Here is a 22,897-nt window from a genome sequence, read left to right as displayed (position 1 = left end):
GAACGTCACATGGAATTGTGACATATCCCTGCCCCTAGCACCTAGGGTATATGCCTTCATTGTGACAGCCTCACTCAGGTGCTTGACAGAAGCGTATATCACAATCAGAGCTGCAGGTAGGTTCAAGGATAAGATTAAAAATCCCATACATATTCCTATTCTGGGTACGAGAGTAAACACGTCTCGTATGTTGAGTCTAAGTACAAAATTAACAATAGGAACAGTGGACTGAATATGCGCATGAGAAATTCAATTCCTTCTGTGGATTGTGTCATATTTGTGGAGTAATAGTCTCACAGTTGAGTTGAATCTTAGTCTGAGATTCACCAAGACACATGTAAATTACATACAAGTATGAGAGTCAATTATCCAACTTTTAACTTCCTCCTAATGTGAGCAGGACACTGAGTACATGTGCAAGAATGAAAATCTTTACTATGAGTTTTGTGTGCATAAGAGTGTCGCAATCTCACCTGGGCCAGAGATATGTTACAATCCCCTCCTGAAAGCAGGACATGGGCAGCAAAGTCACCTCACCTGGATGCCGAGCCCAGCAGTAAATCACAATGTTCTCCATTAGCAAGGAACATGAAGGACAGCCACATCACCTGGGCTTCCGGGCCCAGTGATACATCACAATCTCCCCTGAGGCAAGAACACAAAAAGAAGAAGAGGAGTCACATCAGCTCGGTGCTGAGTCAGTCATAGGTCACAATCCCCTCTGTGAGTAGGAACCAGGCAGGAGAAGTGAGTCCCAACAGTGTCCCCTGTGGGCAGTGCCAAGGCAGGATAATAGGGTCACATCACCTAGGTGCTGGGTCCAACAAGAAGTCACAATCCTGTATGTGGACTGGGTCCAGACTACAGATCAAATCACTTAGGTGCTGGCCAGAGGCCTATATCACATTTACACCTGTAGGAAGGTCATAGAATGATATTTACAATCCAGCATGTGTCCTGTTTCTAAGTATGTGAGTTAACACCTCATATATGTTGGGTCTAACTACATGAGTTCATCTCAACAATAAACTGGATCTGTGCACTAGAGGCACAACCTTTCCTGTGTGCTGTTTTATCTGAGTGAGTTACAGCTGTACAGGTGTGCTGAATATTGGTCTTAGAGTCATCAACCTAACTGTGGACCAGATTCACAGATGAGAAGCAATTTTCCAACATTTGACTGCTTTTGGTTGTGAAATCCAGAGCCTTAACAATGGGCTGTGTTCATGTGGGAAGATGACAATCTTTTCTGTCAACTTGGTGAGCATCAAAATCTCACTTATGTGTCACCCTAGGACTTTATACCTTATGCATGAGATCCTCAATCTGCTCGGAGGCATTTGTGCTGGTATGAATCTTGATCATTTCTCTGCTCTTAAGCCCAAGTATGAGAATCAACATCTCTCCAATTAGCTGAGTCCAGAATAAAGAATCTTCACCTTCCTATGAACTGAGCTGAAAATGAGTCACCATCCCAACTGTGCTCACATGTTTACATATGATAGCCACAATCTCAACTGTAGACTGTGTCCACCTGTAAGATTCAGGACCTCAATAATGGGCTTTGTTCAAGTGAGAAAATGATGAGAAACACAACCTCACCTGTGTCTTGGGCTCTGTGTTGACACTGTCTGTACCACCCAAGGGCTTTCTATGAAATGTGAGACGGGGTAGTTCTCTATGACCTTCATACAAAAATGAGACCTAGGATTTGAGCCATTTTCCTAAGCCTAGCTAAGAGACACAGTATCTTTCATATTGGCTGGCTCAAGTTATGAGAGTCATTATGACACCTGTAAACTGAACTAAGATATATGTGACAATCCCACAATCGGGTAAGGAGGGAGTGAGCAGGAGAATCACATCACCTGGGTGCTGTGCCAGAGATATTTACAACCTTCTCTGAGAGCAGTGACCAGGCAGGAGAGTCACATCACATTGTGGCTGGGCTGGAAGTATGCCATAATTTGTTCTGAGAGTAAGAACCAGGCAAGAGAGTCACAGTACCTGTGTTTTCAACCAGCGATATGTTATAATCCCCTCCTGAAAGCAGGACTAAGGCAGCAGAGTCCCTTCACCTGGTTGCTGGGCCTAACGATATGTCACGATGTCTTCTGTGGCTAGGTCCAGTCAGCAAAGGCATGTACTAAGTACTAAAAATTACTTAGTGCTGGCTCCAGTGATGTGTCACAATACCTTTTTTTTTTGATATGGCCCAGGCAGAAAAGGAAATTTGAAACACCCTAGGTGATGAACAAAAAGACACACCATAATAACCTTGTGGGCAGACCCATGCAGGAGAGTCACATCACCTAGGTGTTGGACCCAGCCATATTTCACAATACACAATACATGTGGGGCCCAGGCAGGAGAGGAGAGTTACATCACCTGCTTACCGGGCTCAGTGATATGTCACCATCTCCCTTGTGCATAGGGTGCAGGCAGAAGAGGAGAGTCACATTTCCTAAGTGATAAATGTAGAGATATGTCACAGGTCTCCTGTGGGCAGGGCCAGGCAGGAGCCTTTTATTTTCTGGATGTTTAGTGCAAAAATATGTCACAATACCCTAAATATCCAGGGCCCAGAAAAAAGAGGAGTGTCATGTTAACTAGAATCTGTGTCCAGTAATATGTCACAATCCCCACGTTTGGCAAGGCCCAGGCAGAAGAGGAGAGACACATCACATAGGAAACAGACATAAGAAATATATTATAATGCCTCTGTGAGCAGGGCTTATGTGAGAGAGTAGCATCACCTAGGTGTGATAACATGCAATATATCACAACACACAATATGTGCAGGGCCCAGGCAGGAGAGGAGAGTCCCATCGCCTAGATGCAGAGCACACATCAACACATAAAAATTCCTTATTGGTCAGAGTTCAAGATGTTGAGAGAGTCACATCACCTAAATGCTTGGTCCAGCAATATGTCACAATACCCTCTGAGTGAAGGCTCCAGGCAGGAGAGTGAGTCACATCACCAAGGTAAGAGACTTAGAGATATGTCACGATGTTTTTTGTGACAAAGTTTCAGGCAAAAGAAACACATCACCTGGTTTCTGGATCCAGTGATATGTCACAATTTTTTCTGTGGTCAGGATGCAGGCAGAGGTGAAGAGTCACATTTTCTAGGTGATATGTCACAATGCCTACTGTGGGAATGGTCCAAGCAAGAAACTCAAATCACCTTGGTAATTTGTCCATGCAATTTGTAATAATGCCTTTTGAAGGCAGGGCTAAGGCAAAAAAGTGACATCACCTTGGTGTTGGGTCCAGCAATACGTCACAATGCTTCCTGTAGACATCACCAAGGCAGAGCAGGAGACTCATATCACCTAGGAGTAAGGCCTACCAGTATGTCACAATGCCCCTGTGGACATTGTCAAGGAAAGAGAGTTAAGTCACATCACCTAGCTTCTGAGTTCAGTGATATGTCACAATCCCTTCTGTGGCTGGTCCCAAACAAGGAGAGTCAAATCATTTAGGTGCTGGGAAGAAGCACATGTCACACCTGCAAGAAGGTCCAAGGATGAGATTAAAAATTCCACACGTGTCCAAATTCTAGGTATGAGTCAATACCTCCTGTATGTTGCTTCTAAATACATGAGTCACAATCTCTACATCAGATTGAATCCACTCATGAGAGCTTCAATTTTTTCTGTGTACCATGTTTCCTTACTAGAATCACAATCTTACAGGTGTGCTAGATTTTGGCCTGAGAAGCACAAATTAACCTGCAGACCAGATCCACTAATGAGAGTCAATTTTCCAATTTTTGACTCTCTCCAGGTATGAGATTCAGAACCTCAATGGTGGGCTGTGAAAGAATGATCATCTTTACTATTTGCTGTGTGTGTGTAAGACTGTCACAATCTTACCTTCTTTTAGGGCCATGTTAAGTCACGTTCTGTATCACCCAAGGGCTTTATGTGGTATGCATGGGAGTCACAATTTCCTCTAAATCCTTTGTGCTGGTATGGACCCATGATAGTGTCTGTAGCTTTAAGCCCATGTGTGACAGTCAACATCTTTCTAATTGACTGGGTCCATATAGGAGAGACCTCACCTGCCAGAGCTGGGTTTAGAAATGAGTCACCATCACACCTCCGAACAGAATTCACAAATGAATGTCGCAATTTTAACTGTGGACTGCATCCAGTTGTATGTGAGATTAAGTACCTCACTAGTAGGCTTTGTTCATGTGTGAGGGTGACAATCCTAATGGTTGTCATCTGCATGCTGGGCCTTGTGATGACACTCTCTGTACCACCCAAGGGTTTTTATACAACATGCAAGAGAGTGGTAACCTTTTATAACCTTCATACAGAAAAGAAACCTAGGATCTTACCCATTTTTCTATCCCTATCTATGAGAGACAGTGTTTGTCCTCTTGGCTGGTTCAATATATTAGAGTCATTATCGCGCCTGTGCACTGAGCCAATGTATATGTCAAACTCCTACCTGTGGGTAGGGAGGAAACAGAAGAGTCACATCACCTAAGTGCCGGGCCAGAGATACATGACAATCTTTTCTGAAAGAAGGGACCAGAAAAAAGAGACACATCACCTGGGTTCTAAGCCAGGGATGTGTTACAATTCCCCACTAAAAGCAGGGCACAGAAAACAGCAACATATCACTCAGATGCAGGGCTCAGTGACAATGTCACACTGTGACCTTTGGGTAAAATTCAGGCATAAAAGACACATCACCTGGTTTCTGGGTTCCACAATATGTAGCAATCTTTCTTATAAGCAGCATGAAAGCAGAGGGGGAGAGTCACATCTCTTAGGTGATGGATGCAAAGATATGTCACAAGGCTTCTGATGCTCATACCCCAGGCAGGAGTCTCTCATCCAGTATAAGTTGGGATCAGTATTAGGTCACAATACCTAACATATATGTAGGTCCAGGTCCATTATTTGGTCCATTCATATATAGGTCAGGTCCATTAGAGAGAAGAGTGTCACATCATGTAGGGGCTTGGCAAAGTGATATGCCATAATCCCCATGGTGATAGGCCCAGAGACATATCACATAAAAGAGAACAGTTACATTACCTAGGTGCTCAATCCATCCCATGATATGTTACAATAACCACTTTTTCTTTTCTTTTTCTTTTTCTATTTTTTTTGGCAGGGCCCAAGCAGAAGAGATGAGTCACATCATCTATGTGACTCATGAATGAAAAGATATGTCATTATTCCCCTGTGGGCAGGGCTTGTGCAGAAAACTTGCATCTTCTAGGTGTTGGACTCAAAAATAAATCACAATGTCTGCAGCACTTTAGAAAGAGAGGAGAGTCACATCACTTAGGTACTAGGCCCAGTAATACATCTCAATCACTTCTTGGGCAAAGCTCAAGCAGTAAAAATGAGTTACATTACCTAGATTCTGGGTATAGCAATATGTCACAATAACCCCTGAGAAGAGGTCCCAGGAAAGAGTGTCGCCTTCGTGAGAATCTCAGAGATATGTGGCAATTCCATTTTTGGGTATTCACAAAAAACAAGAAAGTCCCATTACCTAGAAGCTGGGCTCAGCTCTATGACACAATCACCCTAGTGGGCAGGTCCATTAGAGAGAAGACTGTCACATCATGTAGGTGCTGGGCAAAGTGATATGTCATAATCCCCATGGTGATAGGCCCAGAGACATGTCACAGTGACCTCCTTAGGCAGAGACTAGGCAGAAGAATTACATCACTTGTGTGCTGGGCCTAGTGATTAGTCACTGTCATTTCTGTGGACATTGCCCAGGCAGAAGAGCACAGTCACATTACCCAGGTGCTGGGCAAAGAGATATGTCACAATCTTTTACACAGGCAAAACCCAGGTAAAAGAGAAGAGTAATATCAGATAGTAGGTGTTACCAGAGATATGTCATAATGCCCCACCTATGAAAGACCCAGGCAGTCAAAATACATCACTTGGTTGCTTAACCTAATGATATGTTACAATCTTTCCTGTGTGCATGATGCAGACAGAAGAGGAGAGTCATATCTCCTATGTGTTGGATGCGGATATATGTCACAAGGTCTCCTGTGGGAAGGGTCCAGACTGAAGCCTTCTGTTCGCTAGGGTTTGGGCCCAGTGATATATGTCACAATACCCAAATTATGCAGGACCTAGGCAAAAAAGGAGAGTCACATCACCTAGGTACTGGGTCCAATTATATATCACAATTTTCTATTTTGGCAGGACCCAGGCAGAAAGAAAAGTTATATCACTTACGTGATGAATGAAAATACATCTTATACTACTAGTTTTGTGGGCAAGACCCATGTGAGAGAGTCACATCAGCTAGGAGTTGGACCCAGAAATATGTCACAATATACAATGTGTACAGGTTTGAGGCATGAGACGATAGTAACTTCACTTATTTGTTGGCCAAGCTATACAATCCTTTTTTTGGGCACAGCCCAAGTAGTAGAGGAGAGTCACATCACCTAGGTGCTGGGTCCAGCAACGTGTCACAATACGTACAGGCAAGAGCATCACATCACTTACATGAGGGGCCCAGAGATACCTCGCAATACCCCCTGTGGGTAGAACTCAGGAAAAAGAAGAGAGCCACATAATCTAGAAGCTGGGCCCAGCTGTATGTTACAATCACCCAGTGGACAGGTCCCAGGTATGAGAGTAGAGTCACATCACATAGGTGCTGGGCCAAGCAATTTGCCACAACCTTCACTGAAGACGGGTCTCTAGAAAAAGAGGAGAATCACATCATTTAGGTAACAAAACCTGAGTTATGTCACAGTTACTTGTTTGGGCAGAGGTCAGGAAGAAGTATCACACAACCTGTGTGCTGGACTAAGCAACACGTCACTCTCTCTATTTTAGGCATGGCCCAGGCAGGAGGGAAGAGCCATATCACCTAAGCTCTGGATTCATGGATATGTCCCAATTTCTTTTTTGGGCAATGCTCAGGTAAGAGAGCAGAGTCACATCAAGTGGTTGATGGGCCCAGAGATATATCATATTGCCCCTTGTGGACAGGGCCCAGGCAGGAGACTCACATCACATTGGTGGTAGGACAAGAAATATATCACAATACGTTTTGAGAGCAGAGCCAAAGAGTAACATCATCTTGGTGTTGAGTGCAGCAATATGTTATAGCTTTCTCTGTGGGCAGAACCTATAAAGGAGGGAAAAGTTGGCCAGGCACGGTGGCTCATTCCTGTAATCCCAACTCTTTAGGAGGCCAAGGAGGGCAGATTGCTTGAAGTCAGGAGTCCAAGACCAGACTGGCCAACATGGGGAAACTCCATCTCTACAAAAAATACAAAAATTAGCTGGGCATGGTGGCAGGCACCTGTAATCCCAGCTACTCAGGAGGCTGAGGCAGGAGAATCGCTTGAACCTGTGAGGCAGAGGCTACAGTAAGCCAAGATTGCTCCACTGCACTCCAGCCTGGATGACACAGTGAGACTCCATCTCAAAAGAAAAATAAAAAAAGGAGAGAAAAGTCACATAAGCTAGGTGCTGGGCCCAGTGATATGTCACAGTCACCCCTTTGAGAAGGGAACAGTCAATAGAGAATCATCACCTCGCCGGGCGCGGTGGCTCAAGCCTGTAATCCCAGCACTTTGGGAGGCCGAGACGGGCGGATCACGAGGTCAGGAGATCGAGACCATCCTGGCTAATACGGTGAAACCCTGTCTCTACTTAAAAATACAAAAAACTAGCCGGGCGACGAGGCGGGCGCCTGTAGTCCCAGCTACTCGGGAGGCTGAGGCAGGAGAATGGCATAAACCGGGAGACGGAGCTTGCAGTGAGCTGAGATCCGGCCACTGCACTCCAGCCTGGGTGGCAGAGCAAGACTCTGTCTCAAAAAAAAAAAAAAAAAAAAAAAGAGAATCATCACCTCTGTGGTGGACACAGAGATACCTCACAATGCTCTCTGTAGGCAGGGCCAGGGCACAAGAGTTACATAACCTGGGTGTTAGACTAAGCAACATGTCACAATGGCCAGTATAGGCCAGACACAGGCAGAAGAGTCACATAACCTGGGTGTGGGGCTCAGTTATACGTCAAAATGCCCCCTGTTGGCAGCAACAAAGAGGGAGAGGAGACTCACATCACCTGGATATAAGGCCCAGTGATTTGTTACAATTCCCCTGTGAGCAGTGGTAAAGCAGAAGAATAGAGTGATATCACCTAGGGGCCGAGTCCAGTGATGTGTCACAATTCCATCTGGGCTGGGCCCAGGCAGATGTGTCAAATCACAAAGGTTCTGTGAGGTGCATATGTCACAATCACACCTGCAGGAAGTCCCAGTGATGAGATTAACAATCTCATGCATGTCCTGGTTCTAGGTATGAGAGTCAACACCTGTGTATTGGATCCAACTAGATGAGTCACAGTCTCAACAATTGACTTGATCCATGTGTGAGATTCTATTTTCTGTTTGCATTACTATTAGTAACAGTACATATTAATCCTTCCACAATCTATATCTTTGTCCTGTATGAATGTACATACAAAGACTGATACATATACAAGATTATATGAGCATTTCTATGTAAATATGTACACAAAAATTGTTCCTCAAGACGTTTCTCAATCTCTTAGCATATTCTAAGGGTGAAGATGTAGAATTATTTCTCTTCTCTGTCTCAGTAGCATGTCAGAATGGAACGTAGCTATACAATGTTGTTTGTATAGACAAACTAAGCTTCACTTTCAGGGACAAGGTCTGGGAAATAAACTGATATTAAAGCCATGTAACACTTTCTGTCCAGGTTAGCATTTCTGGACTTTGCTTTTCTTCTCAGCGTATGCATGATCTATTCTCATCCACCACTGAGGGTCCATCTTGATTAATCTACAGTTGATATCACAGAACTGGCTGATTGAATCCACCTGGGCTGATCTAAGTGCCTGATTGAAATCACCTGGGCTGAGCTTATTGGCCAATTAAAATAATCTGGGGCTCAAATATTGGCTGACTGTAGTCACCAGGGCTGAACTAATTGGCTGATTTTAATCTCCTGGGATCAGCTAATTGACTGTAATTACCTGATTTAATTGGCTGATTGAAATAAAAAAATGCTGACCTAATTGGCAGATCGAAATCATCTGGAATGAGGTAATTGGCTGGATTTACCTGATATGAGGTAATTGGCTGATTAGAATTACCCAGACCAAGCTAATTGGCTAATTGGAATAAACTGGGCTGAGCTAATTGGCTGATTGGAAGCATCAGGGCTGAGTAAATGGGTTGATTGTATTCACCTCGCCTGAGAAGAGTAAGCAGGTAAATGACCTCTGATGTAGTTTTTTTTTTTTTTTGGGGGGGGGTGTTGGAAAGTTTATTTTCCATGTACAGTTGCAGATTATGCAAAACATAGAAAATGGACTATTTTGAAGGTACGTTAAGTAGAAAGTTTCTAACTACCCTAAATTCACATTTCTCCCCAAACCAAGATTCAAAATTAACCTCTAGCCCTGCCCTAGCATTTTCACACCACCACAAAACCGTCCAACTTGCTCTATTGTAAGTAACCTTTAAACTATTAGGGATATTTAGTGATATCCTCTAAGGCAGATTTTAAACTATGATACAGCTTTTATCTAGGCCACTGTGTTTATCGTGTTTACAAACAGGCTTGGAGTTTTATGTTTCTTCATCATCAGCTAACATAGAGCATCCTAGAATTTCAACCTGTTCATGAGGGGTGTGCACAAATGCATGCAAACTATAGCAGTGTGGGAGTGAGGAGGTCTCCGATGTTCCCGTATTCAGGTATATGTAGACACATTCACACAGACCAACAAGTCAAACATTCTCCAAACTCATTTGAACAGAGATCCAAAATAATTTTAATGCAAATAACAAAATGAGTTAGTCTGTCTCCATCACATAGCCCCTCAGTGAAAGAATTATAGTACTTTATAAAAGTGCCATAAAATGCACAAACTACAGTTCCTTCAAATATAGTTGATGCTATCTTTGGTCCTAATATCTGCTTCTTGGATATCAACTAATTTTGTCATTGTTATTGTTCTTGAATAACTGGTAATAAGCACCAAGTGAAGGCTGATTCTACCCACAGGTAAGAAGGTTGAATGTTTTCTCCCTGATGTCATTATTTCTTTCCAGCTTCTCAAATGCAAGTCACATAGCAGGGAAGAGGCATTTCTCATGTCTCATACAACCTTACTGGCACCGGTGGATGTGGGCACTGAATGTTGTACAGTAGTGGCAACCAGCTGGGAAAATCCACAGGATCATCTCAGACTGCATTCAACACAGATCATGCAGCCCTGACATTTTCTGTGAAGGGAATTCATGTATTGCTTGGGGGCTGATCTCTGGTTTTAAGGTGTTTTGTTTGTTTCCATTGTGACTACCAGAAAATTATAGAAAAGCCACCAAGGTAGAAAGTGTCAGGGAAACTTAAGATTCAACTTTCTCCATGAGCTTGGGCAGCATCCTGTTAACCCTGGGGGTGTAAAACATGTTCTTGCCCACATGACCAATGATAGTTTCTCATTGAGGCAGAAGGTGTCATTTGTCCTCTGTGTGGCCCCAAGCCACCCTGTACTGCGTTGGTGGCTTCTCCATAGGGAAGGGGTCCTATCTCATGGACTGCAAACTTCACGACGGCAGGGAGGCTATCTAGATTTGTTCACCCCTGCATTTTCAGAGCCTTACACACTGCCTGGAACATGGTAAACATTTAATACCATTTGTCAAAAATGAATGAAAGAGTAGATGGAAAGAACAAATCCTGCATTGAAAAGATATCCACAGTTGCCCTAAAACTACTCAAACCAGATGTCTCTTCAGCTCCACTGGAACTGAGCTGATGGCAAATCATCACTTCACTCAGCACAAGGTCAAGTGCAAAAGTATTTAAATAGCACAAGGTCCCACACCGCATCCCAGGACAGCTCCTAGCATCCTGCTCCAACATAAGCGGAAAAAGACAACGAAGTGCAAAGAGCTTCTATCTTGGGAGGGTTCCTGCATGGCCTGCATTGCTGCATAGCACATCATGCTTTGATCCTGAAGGACAAGCCCCCAAAAGCTCTATTTCTCAGCATAGTCTTAGAATCACCTGGGAATCCTTCCCCCAGACTCACTGAAATAGCCTGTCCCAAGGAGCAAGGGAACCCCTAAAGCTTGAAAACCCTGGCTCTATGGGATCCTCTCACTGCATTTGCTGTCAGGACCATGGGCCCCTCCACAGACGTATTTTCTGAGTGTTTTCACAGACGGGTACTGCCCAATAAATGCCATCTGCATGAACTGAATGGAGCTATATTTAGACTGATCTAAATGCCTCCAGGAGCATTTAAAAATAGGCACACAAAAAGCAGGCTCCCTTCCATGCCACAGGCCTCGATTTTGAATTATTTTATTTATGTATTTATTTTTTTGAGATGGAGTCTCACACTGTCGCCTGAGCTGGAGTACAGTGGTGCGATCTCGGCTCACTGCAACCTCCACCTCTCAGGTTCAAGCGATTCTCCTTGCCTCAGCCTCCCAAGTAGTTGGGATTATAGGCACCTGCCATGACACCCAGCTAATTTTTCTGTAATTTTAGTAGGGACGGGGTTTCACTATGTTGGCCAGGCTGGTCTCGAACTCTTGACCTCAAGATCAGCCTGTTTCGGTCTCCCAAAGTGCTGGGATTACAGGGGTGAGCCACTGTGCCAGGTTGATTTTGAATTCTTAGTGGTGTTCTTTGCAGCTTCATCACACTGTGTAATTAGTTTCTTGTGTTTTTGGGTTTTGTTTGTTTGTTTGAGATGGAGTCTCTCTCTGTTGCCCAGGCTGGAGTGCAGTGGCACGATCTCGGCTCACAGCAACTTCTGTCTCCTGGGTTCAAGTGATTCTCATGCCTCAACCTCCACGTAACTGGGTTTACAGGCATGCACCACAATGCCCAGCTCACTTTTGTATTTTTAGTAGAGACAGGATTTTGCCATTTCAGCCAGGCTGGTCTTGAACTCCTGACCTCAGGTGATCTACCCGCCTCGGCCTCCAAAAGTGCTGGGATTACAAGTGTAAGCCACTGTGCCCTGCTAGTTTTTCTAATTAATTATTAATCTGTCTCCTCCACTAGGCCATGAGCCCTAGAAGGAGATTGTCTTGAGAGGGTATCCCCTGTGCCTGGTACATGCATGCATGTCATGATTTATGTTGATGAATGAATGGTGGATGGATCCTCTGAGGCTCCAGAAATAGGGGTGAGAGGCCAGCCAGGTGTAGCATGAAAGGCTGGACAAGAAGGGAGAGGCCTTCTGGTATAGAATGGGAAGGAGGCTGCACGCCACTCCCTGAAGGTGTCTATGAGTTCACATGGACCAGGAATGGAGTTTGGTGACCCTGGATGTAGACAGCTGTGGTGATGGAGGCCAAAGTTTTGGCCTGCTGTGGGGGTTACACCCACTTCCCCATCTCCACATGATGACATCCTAGCATTTATGAGGCAGCTCTGCTCACCTGGCCCAGGGACTGTGGTCCCCAACTTCAATGCATCTGAAGTGTTGCCCAGGGAGCATGTTAGAAAAGCAGATTTACTGGCCTCATCCCTTGAAGACTGATTCTGTAGGTCTGGGGTGGGCGGGGGGACTGTAGGTTTTGCCAAAGGGTGAGTATAAATCTGGCATGCAAGTAAAGGATCGCCATTCCTAAGGCAAGCAGGTGACACTGTCAGTAAATTTAGGTGAAGCTTTTTCTGACCCGCCTCTATAACGGAGGGTTGGTTGGGCTCTGGTTTGGATACAGACAGAATGTCAGGGACGACACCTGCTTCTCACTTGGAACTTGGGCTAAACCTTTCAGGAAACTGTCATTCCTCTCCTGCAACCCACCTCACCCCCTTTCACCTACCACTAGCAGAGCGACTTGGGAGGAGCTTGAGCCAGCTAAAACCTATAGGAAGCACATCCCCAGAGACCTGGCTTTCCCAGCCTCTCATCTCCTCCCTTCACAGCCCTATGGTTAAGAAATGTCCCGCCAAGCGCTTTTGGATTTGAGCTTTGCTGGAACTTTGCTTGTGTCTTGAGACTTTTGAGTGCACAGCAGTTCTGAATACCAGCCTTCATAGTCTATTCTCTGAACTCAAGAATGCAAAAACTCTTCTCCTTTTTGAATTTTTTTTCTCTTTCTTTCTTTGGCTTTTAAAGGAAACAATACATTTGCTAGAAAAACCTCAAAAAAATAATGATTATATACAAAATGGTTATCTGAATGTGGATTCTGTACTGCAGCAAAAACAAATAAGCTCCGGAACTCCATTTGCCCTTCCTCAGTATCAGGTGCATCATGCCGCTGCTGAAAGTGCAGGTGAAGGCCACCCACACCAGGATGGAGGAGTAGCCATTGCTGCCTTCTTTGGTCAGGTAATAGAATTTCATGTTTCTCTCGTGAATGTCTTCATACCTGTCTGTATAAATGGAGGCTGCATTCGTGACACACAGACACGACATTAGCTGGATGATGGAGGGTAGGACAAACCTCTCTCCCTGATTCAGGATGAAGAGCTGGAGCATGAAGATGAAGAAGGCAATGCAGCAGAGAATGGTGGAGAGGATCACGGTGGCCTGGACCGCCTGGAGCATGGAGTACTTTTTAAATGTGTCATTGATTACTGTATAATTCGTGTTGTTGGTACACAATCTCCAGACATCTGCAAAAAACTCATCTCCTACCCACCAGGCATTGTTGATGGTGGCGATGAACCCGCAAGGCTGCAGAGTTGATGTGGAAGGCGATGATGAAAGCAAAAAGCACCAACATTTTCACGGGGCAGGGGAGGCAAGTGGTCATGTTTAAAGCCCAGAGCAGGATGTGCCGGATCTGATGGCTGCGTTGGCTGCTGGATGGATGGACAGGCTGGGATGTGAAGTGAGGCCACCCGGCTGTTTTGAAGCTCTCTCCTGACTTACTTTTAATTTGGTTATTTATTTATTTTTTTACAAAACATACTCATAAATGGATATTACATAGATATCTTTATATATCTGTATGTATTTGCATATGTTTATCTAGCTACATATATCTGTTAATAAATCTTTAAAGCGTGCAAAGGAATCTGAAATTTTCTTTCAGTATTGCAGGCTATCTTAAATTCACAGACCTTAACTTTCCTTTTTTTTTCTTTCTTTCTTTTTTTTTTTTTTTTTTGAGACGGAATCTCCCCGTCACCTAGGCTGGAGTGCAGTGGCATGATCTCCGCTCACTGCAATCCCCACCTCCCAGATTCAAGTGATTCTCCTGCCTCAGTCTCTCAAGTAGCTGGGACTACAGATGCCCACCACCGTGCCCGGCTACTTTTTGTATTTTTAGTAGAGACAAGGTTTCACCATATTGGCCAGACTGGTCTTAAACCCCTGACCTTGTGATCTGCCCACCTCAGCCAACCAAAGTGCTGGGATTGCAGGTGTGAGTCATCGCACCTGGCCGCTGATTTTTGTATTTTTAGTAGAGACGGGGTTTCACCATCTTGGCCAGGATGGTCTGAATCTCTTGACCTCATGATCCATCCACCTCGGCCTTTCAAAGTGCTGAGATTACAGGCGTGAGCCACCACACCTGGCTTAGACCTTGGCTTTTCTACCACTATCCAATAAGTCACTTCTTCAGCCAACCTAACTAATTACCAGATTGTATTCCAATGTCACATGTTCAAAATACAGAGCTCCTGAAAAGATGTAACCTTTCAATGGAATTAATATTTTCAAGCCTGGATTTGGGCCTTTAATTTAAAGCTAGTTTATCTCGGTTCCTGTGTTAATCAGAAAGAAAAGAAACAGTTTTGACTTGGCGTTGAATGTCACTTGAGGTTTTAGTAAATTTCTCGCTCACAGATTGGAGCAACAAAAAAGTATTTTCTTTTTGTATGTATGTATGTATGTATGTATATATTTATTTATTTATGAGACAGAGTCTTGCTCTCTTGCCCAGGGTAAAGTGCAGTGGCACGATCTTGGCTCACTGCAACTCCTGCCTCCTGGGTTCAAACGATTCTCGTGCCTCAGCCTACTGAGTAGCTGGGATTACAGGCACCCACCACCATACCCAGCTAATTTTTGTATTTTTAGTAGACACAATGTTTCACCATGTTTACCAGGCTGGTCTCGAACTCCTGACCTCAAGTGATTTGCCAGTCTCGGCCTCCCAAAGTGCTGGAATTACAGGTATGAGCCACCACATCCAAACAAACAAATACTTTCTTTAAACACATTAAGTGCAGCAAAATTTATGTCAGAGTATTCTTCTATTTGTTTACTCTTGTGGATATACTTTAAAGAACTAATAAGATTTTACAGGTATGGAAGTTTATTTTTATATTACTATCAGTAAAAATACCTATTAAAACTTTGAAATGTTATATCTTTATTCTGTATACATATTGAAATAATGACAGATATAATGACCTGGATATAAAAATACTGTCATGCTCAGGGTCAGGTTCCATCCCCAGCTGAGAGCTGAGGGGAGTGGGTGGATGTGGGGCAGGGAGCTGGAGGAACACTCGAGAGACAGCAGGTAAATGAGACATGGCTTTATTCAGCAGCCCCTTCATAGGGTCAGTGTTACATTTATACACTATACAAAAAATAGTGGCTGAGAGCCAGGTGGGGAGCTTCTCTATGTTATGTCTGTATGGCTATGATTATAGAAAACATGGAACTGTGTGCCTGTGCCACAAACCCGTTTAGTCATCCAGAACGTTTACCTTGGCATATCCCTGCTGCCCTATGCCTGGTTGGCTGCAGTACAGTCATATTTCTTACACTCCACCCCCCTAGGCCAAGAGGATCCTCTTTGGTGGTGATTCACACAGAAAGCAACAACCTACCACTAATGTTCCTGTTATGCTACCCATGATGATGAAAGCCCAACATAAGCCAGAGCCCAGAGACACCCACCATCTCTGCAGGGGTTCATCAGTAAGGTGTTCAATTGTCTTAATCCCCTGTGACATCCATTGTAAAGTTGTCATTATGTTCCAGTGGCTGTCAGGGATAAATGTACAACATTGTGTCCCTACAAGGGCACAAGTGCTACCTTGGGCAACTGTGACTATGTCTAAGGCCATCTGGTTTTGCAACACCACCTTCCTGATTGGATCAACTTCATCAGTTAACAAAAAGAGGTATAACTCAGCACCTGAGCTGTGTCCTCCACAAAGGCTGCAACCTGCTTTTCTACAGTAATGGCACCTGGTCCAGGGATAGTTGTTGCTAAGGGATAGAACCACCCGGGGGCCCACTGCACTCACAAAAAGCAGGATGCAGTGCCTCCCAGTTATACGGATGACTAGGCAATGTGGGAAGAACAGTGGCAGGCACATAGGGCCACCCCCATGTACAACATCCAGTTCAACTGACTGGCAGATATGGCCACCCTGTGTCCCCACACAACCATAAACTCCCAGGAGTCACAAAGTCCATGGGGGTCCAGCCTTGGTAAGGGTACTTGTTCTACCACATCCTTGGTTTGGTGACAAGTATTATGTTTGCACAAATCTCAGCAGGCAACTATCTCACAGTGTCTTTACCCCAGTGCTGCTCTGTGCATCGTGGAACCTGAACTAGGGGCACCATGTGTTTTCCCATTAGCCAGTCTCATCCATTATGGATGCTATGAGTCAGCCAGGGGACAGGCTGGCCATGGGTTCTGAGACATCCCCTGTCCAAAGCCTTCCATGTTGCATCCCACCGATTGTCCGTGGGACCCCAAGCCTCTAGCCATGTCTAGTTCCGTATAGAAGCTAGATGCATGTGCCAGGGCAAGCTGTCTGCAGCTGCTGCTGGAAGGGCAGTGCAGATCTAACAGTTGGAGACATTGGTCACCTTGATGTAGGTGTGGGCCCATTTCATGATGCTGTTTGAGCATGCCAACCTATGACTGGAACGACAAAGCAGGCACAGGTACTAACAGGGGCAAATCACATTCCTTAGGCAAAATACAGGCTAACTTTTTATCTCTGGATAACAATGCAGCCACTGAGGGCTTCTGCCCTGGGCAATGGTACCACATCTTACCTGCTCTGCATGGTTCTTTCGGATCCTCTACCTCTGCTAAAGTTACAGGGGAGCTCATGATAGCCACATGGACAGTACATATGTCTCCCGGAGGAGGGTCCCTTCTCTGGCCATTCAACTGTGGATGGTCTATCATGGAGGCCACACATTAAATACCCAAAAAGTAAAAGATTCGTCATACTGCAGACCCTCCCTCCAGGGGGCGGCAATAGCCAACCATCTGTAATGAGGAGCTTGGAGGGTCCGTGGCTAACACCAGGGTTTTGTTTGTTTGTTTGTTTCCCTACCTTTGGGGGCACTGGGGGAGGCAGTAACAGATTGCTATTCATTCCTGTATTTAGTTGGAGAAGGTCATCCTTCCTTTTATAGATTTGGCCACATAGCCTGGCCCTATGTGGTTTGGTAACTAACTAGATAATTCTGTAACTTTTAGGTAGTTAACCACAAAGTGAAGCTTTAATAAACTGCCCAGCTATTACTGCAGATTGCCATAGGTGTTACCTCCTTGGTGATCACTATTTACACTTCCCTGAGTTTAATTTATTAGCTACTTTGTCCATACTTGGTATTAAACCATACAGTGTTAGTACTAGGCTGGACTGCACCAGTAATCCAGGCAGCAGTAGTACCTCAGGATGCCCTTCCTACTGGTGAATGTGGGGAAAAGAACGAGAGATCAGTTGGTTACCATGTCTATATAGAAGGAAGTAGACATAAAAAACTCCATTTAGTTCTGTATTTGAGATGCTGTTAATCTGTGACCTTACCTTCAACTTTGTCCTTGCAAGAGACATGTGCAAAGGTGACTTAGGTTAAAAGGATTTTGGGCGGTGCAGAATGTGCCTTGTTAAACAAGTGCCTAAAGGCTGCTTATGGTTAAAGGTCATCAACATTCTCTTAAATCTCAAGAAACAGAAAAACATTTGTCTCCTGCCCCTCCCTGGGCAATGGAACATCTCCGGGTAACACCCATTGTGCGTTCTGTTTACTGAGCAAGGAGAAAACCACCTTTAGGAATAAGGTGGGGCTTGCTGGAGCAATACTGCTAAAAGGTTTATGGAGATGTTCGCATATGCATCTCAAGGCACAGTATTTTCCTTTAAACTTATTCATGTCACAGGGATTTTTGTTCATATGTCTTACTGCTGATTTCCTCCCTACCATAGTCCTATTGTCCAGTCACTCCCTTATCTTTTTGATGGTAAAGATAATTGTCAATAAATACTAAGGGAACTCAGAGGCCAGTGCCGGCGTGGGTCCTCTGTAAGCTGAGCGCCGGTCCCCTGGGCCCCGCTTTTCTTTCTCTACACTTTGTCTCTGTGTTTTATTCCTTTTCTCAAGTCTTTCGTTTCCACCTAACGAGAAACACCCACAAGTGTGGAGGGGCAGGCCACCCCTTCAGTGAAGGCTCAGGATCTAGGGGTGCCTTAAGCCCCCTGGCCTTATCTTGTATTAGGACTACAGGTCCCAAGACTTCTTGAAACTCTGCTGCTAAGGGACTTGTACTCAGCATACTCCGCTGCCCCAAGTAGGCACCCCACTTCACTAAAGTGGATGTTTGTGCCATCCCAGTCCATGGGGGGTCGTCATTACCCATGAATGCACCCGGCCATGCTTTCGGGTAAGTCATCTGCACGACGATTGTAGCCCATCCTGCCATGCTCTTATGAGCCTGAAAGGCAGCATAGGCAGTTGCTAACTGCTTCTTTATTAATGGATAATGGAGCTCAGCTCCCTTCCATAACTAGAGCCAAAAGCCTATTGGCATACTCAGGCGCTCCGTGTGCCACTTTAGGCCTCAACTTCAACTATCTGTGGTCACATGCACATTTAGTTCAAATGGGCACCCCTGACTAACTACCAGTAGGGCTTGTTCCTGCTGAATAGCCTTCTTGGCTACTAGGAAAGGCTGTCTCAGCTGCATCATCCCAATTCCCAGGCTAGAGGGGCATTGCCACTTACAAATTTGTAAGAAAATCAGAGGTCAACATAACATTATCAACAAGATTATGGCACATGTTGGGGCTATACAATAGCCCTGCAGCAACACTGTGAAAGTCCATTGACACTCTCCCATGAAGTCAAACTGTTCCTGGCTCTCTGGAGCAATGTTAATTGAGAAGAAAGCATTAGCCAAATCCTCCACACAGTGGCAGCATCCACTTCTATTGTCAAGTGGCCTATCAAGTCCATGATAGAAGGCACAGCTGCATGCAGAGGTGGTGTTACTTTAATTCAGTTTGCTTTATTCAGTTTCTGATAATCCACTATCTTCGCCAAGCCTCATCAGGTTTTCTGACTGGCCATACTGAGGAATTGTAGGCGATATGGGTTCCATGCATTATTTGCATCTTCTCTAACTTCTTAATAGTCTCAGTTATCTCTGTATGCACCCCTGGCAAATGGTATTGACATGTGGAGGTAACCCATCAGGGTTTTGGCAGAACTTGGGCCTGGTTGTGTATATGTCCACACAGTCCCAGTTTTACTACACTGACTTGAAGTCTGAATTCTCTGGCCATGGTGTGCAAGTCCAGATCATTCAAAATGTCCACCCCCAGAATATATTCAGATATAAGTGAAAGGTACATTGTGTACAGGCAGGGAGCCAAGTTGCCAATGCTACGATGCAAAGACACAGGTTTCACTTTCACTGACAGGCCTCCCTAACCATCAATAAGTTCAGTTTTGCCTGGAAAGTTACCCAGGTTCCCATAAACAAGACTGCAGTCTGCACCGGTATCTACCAGTGCTAAGATCTGCGGTACATTTGTGGGGGACTAGTGTATTGCTAGTTCCACATGCTGTCTTCAGTCATCCAGTTCCCTGCCTCATCCCTGTGCCAAGCACCTCTGCCAGTTCCCTAATTAATTAAACAGGAAAGGTCCTATGTCTTTGCTTATCTGCAAATAGTCCTTGAGTTAAATTGTCCAGGTGGGGCTGGGTTGAGCAACAGTATTTTGCCCCCTCTTAAGCATTTTCCAGAATTGCTGCTCTGGGGACAATAGCCTCCACAGAGATCCAGCACAAGATCCCTCAAGTGGGACATAAAGCATTCATCATCTGACCCCAGGTATTCAGATTAAACATAGCCTGCCACATACGTGTCTCCCAGAGTACCTGCACCAAATCAGTTTATGATTGCCATTTACTTACAATTTCTAGTGTCTCCCCAGCATCATTCCAAACAGTTCATACGGCTGCAATCAGCCACTTGATTAACATGTGGTCACTTTGCCCTTGTGCCAACCATCCACACAGCTGCAGCCGCTGATGAAGAGAGAGGTGAGTTGTGAGAGAAGCCAGCTTATCTATCTTGGAGGTGGAGCAAGAAAGGCTCTCATCCCCCTCATCCCAAAGATGGAGTAACCGGGCTGGGAGGGGCTCCCATAGATGCTGCTTGCATTGCTTACCTGACTCCCACAACTCAATGAGGGTATAAGCACTACAAGAGGTGTGTTCCGCCACTGTGAGGGGTCCAGGGGCTCTTTCCTAGGGTCCCACTGGCTGCTCACGTTCTACCTTCTGTCAGATCACAGGACAACCTCGCAGCAGAGGAGCCTCCTCCTCCTCCTCAGCATCAGACCCAGCAGGAGTGTGTGGCCTGGAGGATGGGCTCAAGGTTGCGCTGACATCTGTTTCCAACTCCTGCTCCAGGCTATTTATCTGAACATCTAAGTGCCCTGATTTCACCTGAAGGTCCTTCACCTCCAGGTTTTGCTCCAAGCTGTGCATTTGGGCCTCCGGGTGCTCAACTTGTGTCTGAAGGTCCTTTACCTGCACAGTGTCCCAAAGGGACTGAGCATGTACTTCATGTAGTGCAGTCAGAAATGCCCATCCGACTGCTGGCGAAGGTGCATTTCTTCTTGGTGCTGTGAACTTCCAGCTGCTTCAGTGCCTTCTCCACACTTGCAGAAGAACTGTCTACTGCCTCTCACATTTCCACTGTGGCCCATCCAAGCAGCACCTCTGCCATGGGTACCAGAGACCATGCTGCAGCCATATAGCCAACATGGCAGCCTCAGGGGCTGAAGACCCACTCACTTCATGCTGCCAATGACTACACCAAATGTCATGCTCAGGGGCAGGTTGAGGGGAGGGGTGGGCATGGGGCAGGGAGCTGGAAGAACACTCGAGAGACAGCAGGTAAATGAGACATGTCTTTATTCAGCAGCCCCTTCACAGGATCAGCGTTATATTTATACACTACACAAACAACTGTGGTTGAGAGCCAGGCAGGGAGCTTCTCTATGTTATGTCTACATGGCTATGATTATACAAGACTGTGCATCTGTGCCACAAACCTGCTGAGTCATCCAGGCTGTTTACCTCAACCTATGCCTGCTTGGTTACAGCACAGCCATGTTTCTTACATATACATAAGTACATAAATAAACATATACCTATAGGATTATATGAGTTTATCTATGTAAATAATTGTATATGCAAAAGATGTTCATCAGGAAACATTGTCAACTTCCCAGTCTATCTTAGAAACACAGATGAAGACTTGCTTCTTACCTGTATAGCTCCATACCATCTCACACTGAAAGATAGCCCTGAGCTGTGCTAAGGAAACTAGTGAATGAAGACGTGCTCGTGAATGAAGATGACTTCTGATGTAGATTTTTTCTGATCTGTTTTACTAGACATATGCACAAATGGACATTAAATAGCCATACTCATGGGGCCCACACTGTGTGTGTGTGTGTGTGTGTGTATATATATATTTTTTCCCTCACTTATCTTACATCAATATATATGTATGTAGAAAAATGATTACAAAGTAAGTATGGTCAGAGGTTATATTCATTTTTCTCAGGCCATTTGAATGCAATCAACCAATTAGTTCAGTGATGATTTATTCAATTCAAGCTACTCATCACATCATGTTTTAAAAATAAATGTGAAGCCGGGCGCGGTGGCTCAAGCCTGTAATCCCAGCACTTTGGGAGGCTGAGACGGGTGGATCACGAGGTCAGGAGATCGAGACCATCCTGGCTAACACGGTGAAACCCCGTCTCTACTAAAAAATACAAAAAAATTAGCCGGGCGAGGTAGCGGGCGCCTGTAGTCCCAGCTACTCAGGAGGCTGAGGCAGGAGAATGGCGTGAACCCGGGAGGCGGAGCTTGCAGTGAGCTGAGATCCGGCCACTGCACTCCAGTCCGGGCGACAGAGCGAGACTCCGCCTCAAAAAAAAAAAATAAATAAATAAAAAATAAATGTGAAAATGTTTTTTGTTACCTGGCACATGGAAGTTTTTCATACTGGGTCTCATTAAGCCAGCACAAAGTGGTTCTATACATCCAGCTAGAAACATCTAGAAATGCTCTACATAAGTCACCTAGCTTTCCTCATAAAGAAGCTTTGACCTAGCCAATAAGAATTACCGGTGGCACTTCAGTGAATGTTCACTACTTCCTGATTAAAATGTGGTCAGGTACCATGTACCATATATTTGCTTTCAGTTTCACAATCTAACTTCTAAAATGTGACCTAAACTTTCTCTCTCTTACACAAAAACCCTACTTCAGCCTCAGAGATAATAAGACAAAAGTGTACTTTTATGTCATACATGCGCTGGAAAAAACAAAAACAGCCCCTGTCTTGACTGAAGCCATAATGAGAAATAATAAGTATTCTCAAATTGAGGTGAGGACCTTTGGACTGGGGCTGGTTCATCTCTGTCCCTATGTACAAGATAAAGCAAAAAGTCAAACTGGAGATGGCAATGAATGACATTTTCATCTCTCAGAAGTGAGCAACAAAGACCATTGCTTTCTTTGTATATGATAAATGTAGCAGAATGTTTGCAAGACTATATCTTTATTTTTGTACTCTTGTAGATACACTTTATAAGCCAAGAAAGTTTATACTTGTATGTA

At 44.7% G+C, this 22,897-nt stretch overlaps 1 protein-coding gene and 1 pseudogene across 6 annotated transcripts in view; one reads left to right on the top strand and one right to left on the bottom strand.

Annotated features, from left to right (window-relative positions):
- Positions 1 to 22,897, top strand: part of LOC117064905 (zinc finger protein 91-like) — a 338,773-nt gene that overhangs the window by 223,543 nt on the left and 92,333 nt on the right. The gene's annotated exons all lie outside the window — the stretch shown is intronic.
- Positions 13,103 to 13,940, bottom strand: LOC117065420 (annotated as a pseudogene).

This window comes from Trachypithecus francoisi, unplaced genomic scaffold, assembly GCF_009764315.1.
Source record: "Trachypithecus francoisi isolate TF-2019V2 unplaced genomic scaffold, Tfra_2.0 Contig00137, whole genome shotgun sequence".
Taxonomy (NCBI): domain Eukaryota; kingdom Metazoa; phylum Chordata; class Mammalia; order Primates; family Cercopithecidae; genus Trachypithecus; species Trachypithecus francoisi.
Note: the sequence above shows the minus strand (reverse complement) of the source record. Positions and strands in the feature narration are given on the sequence as shown.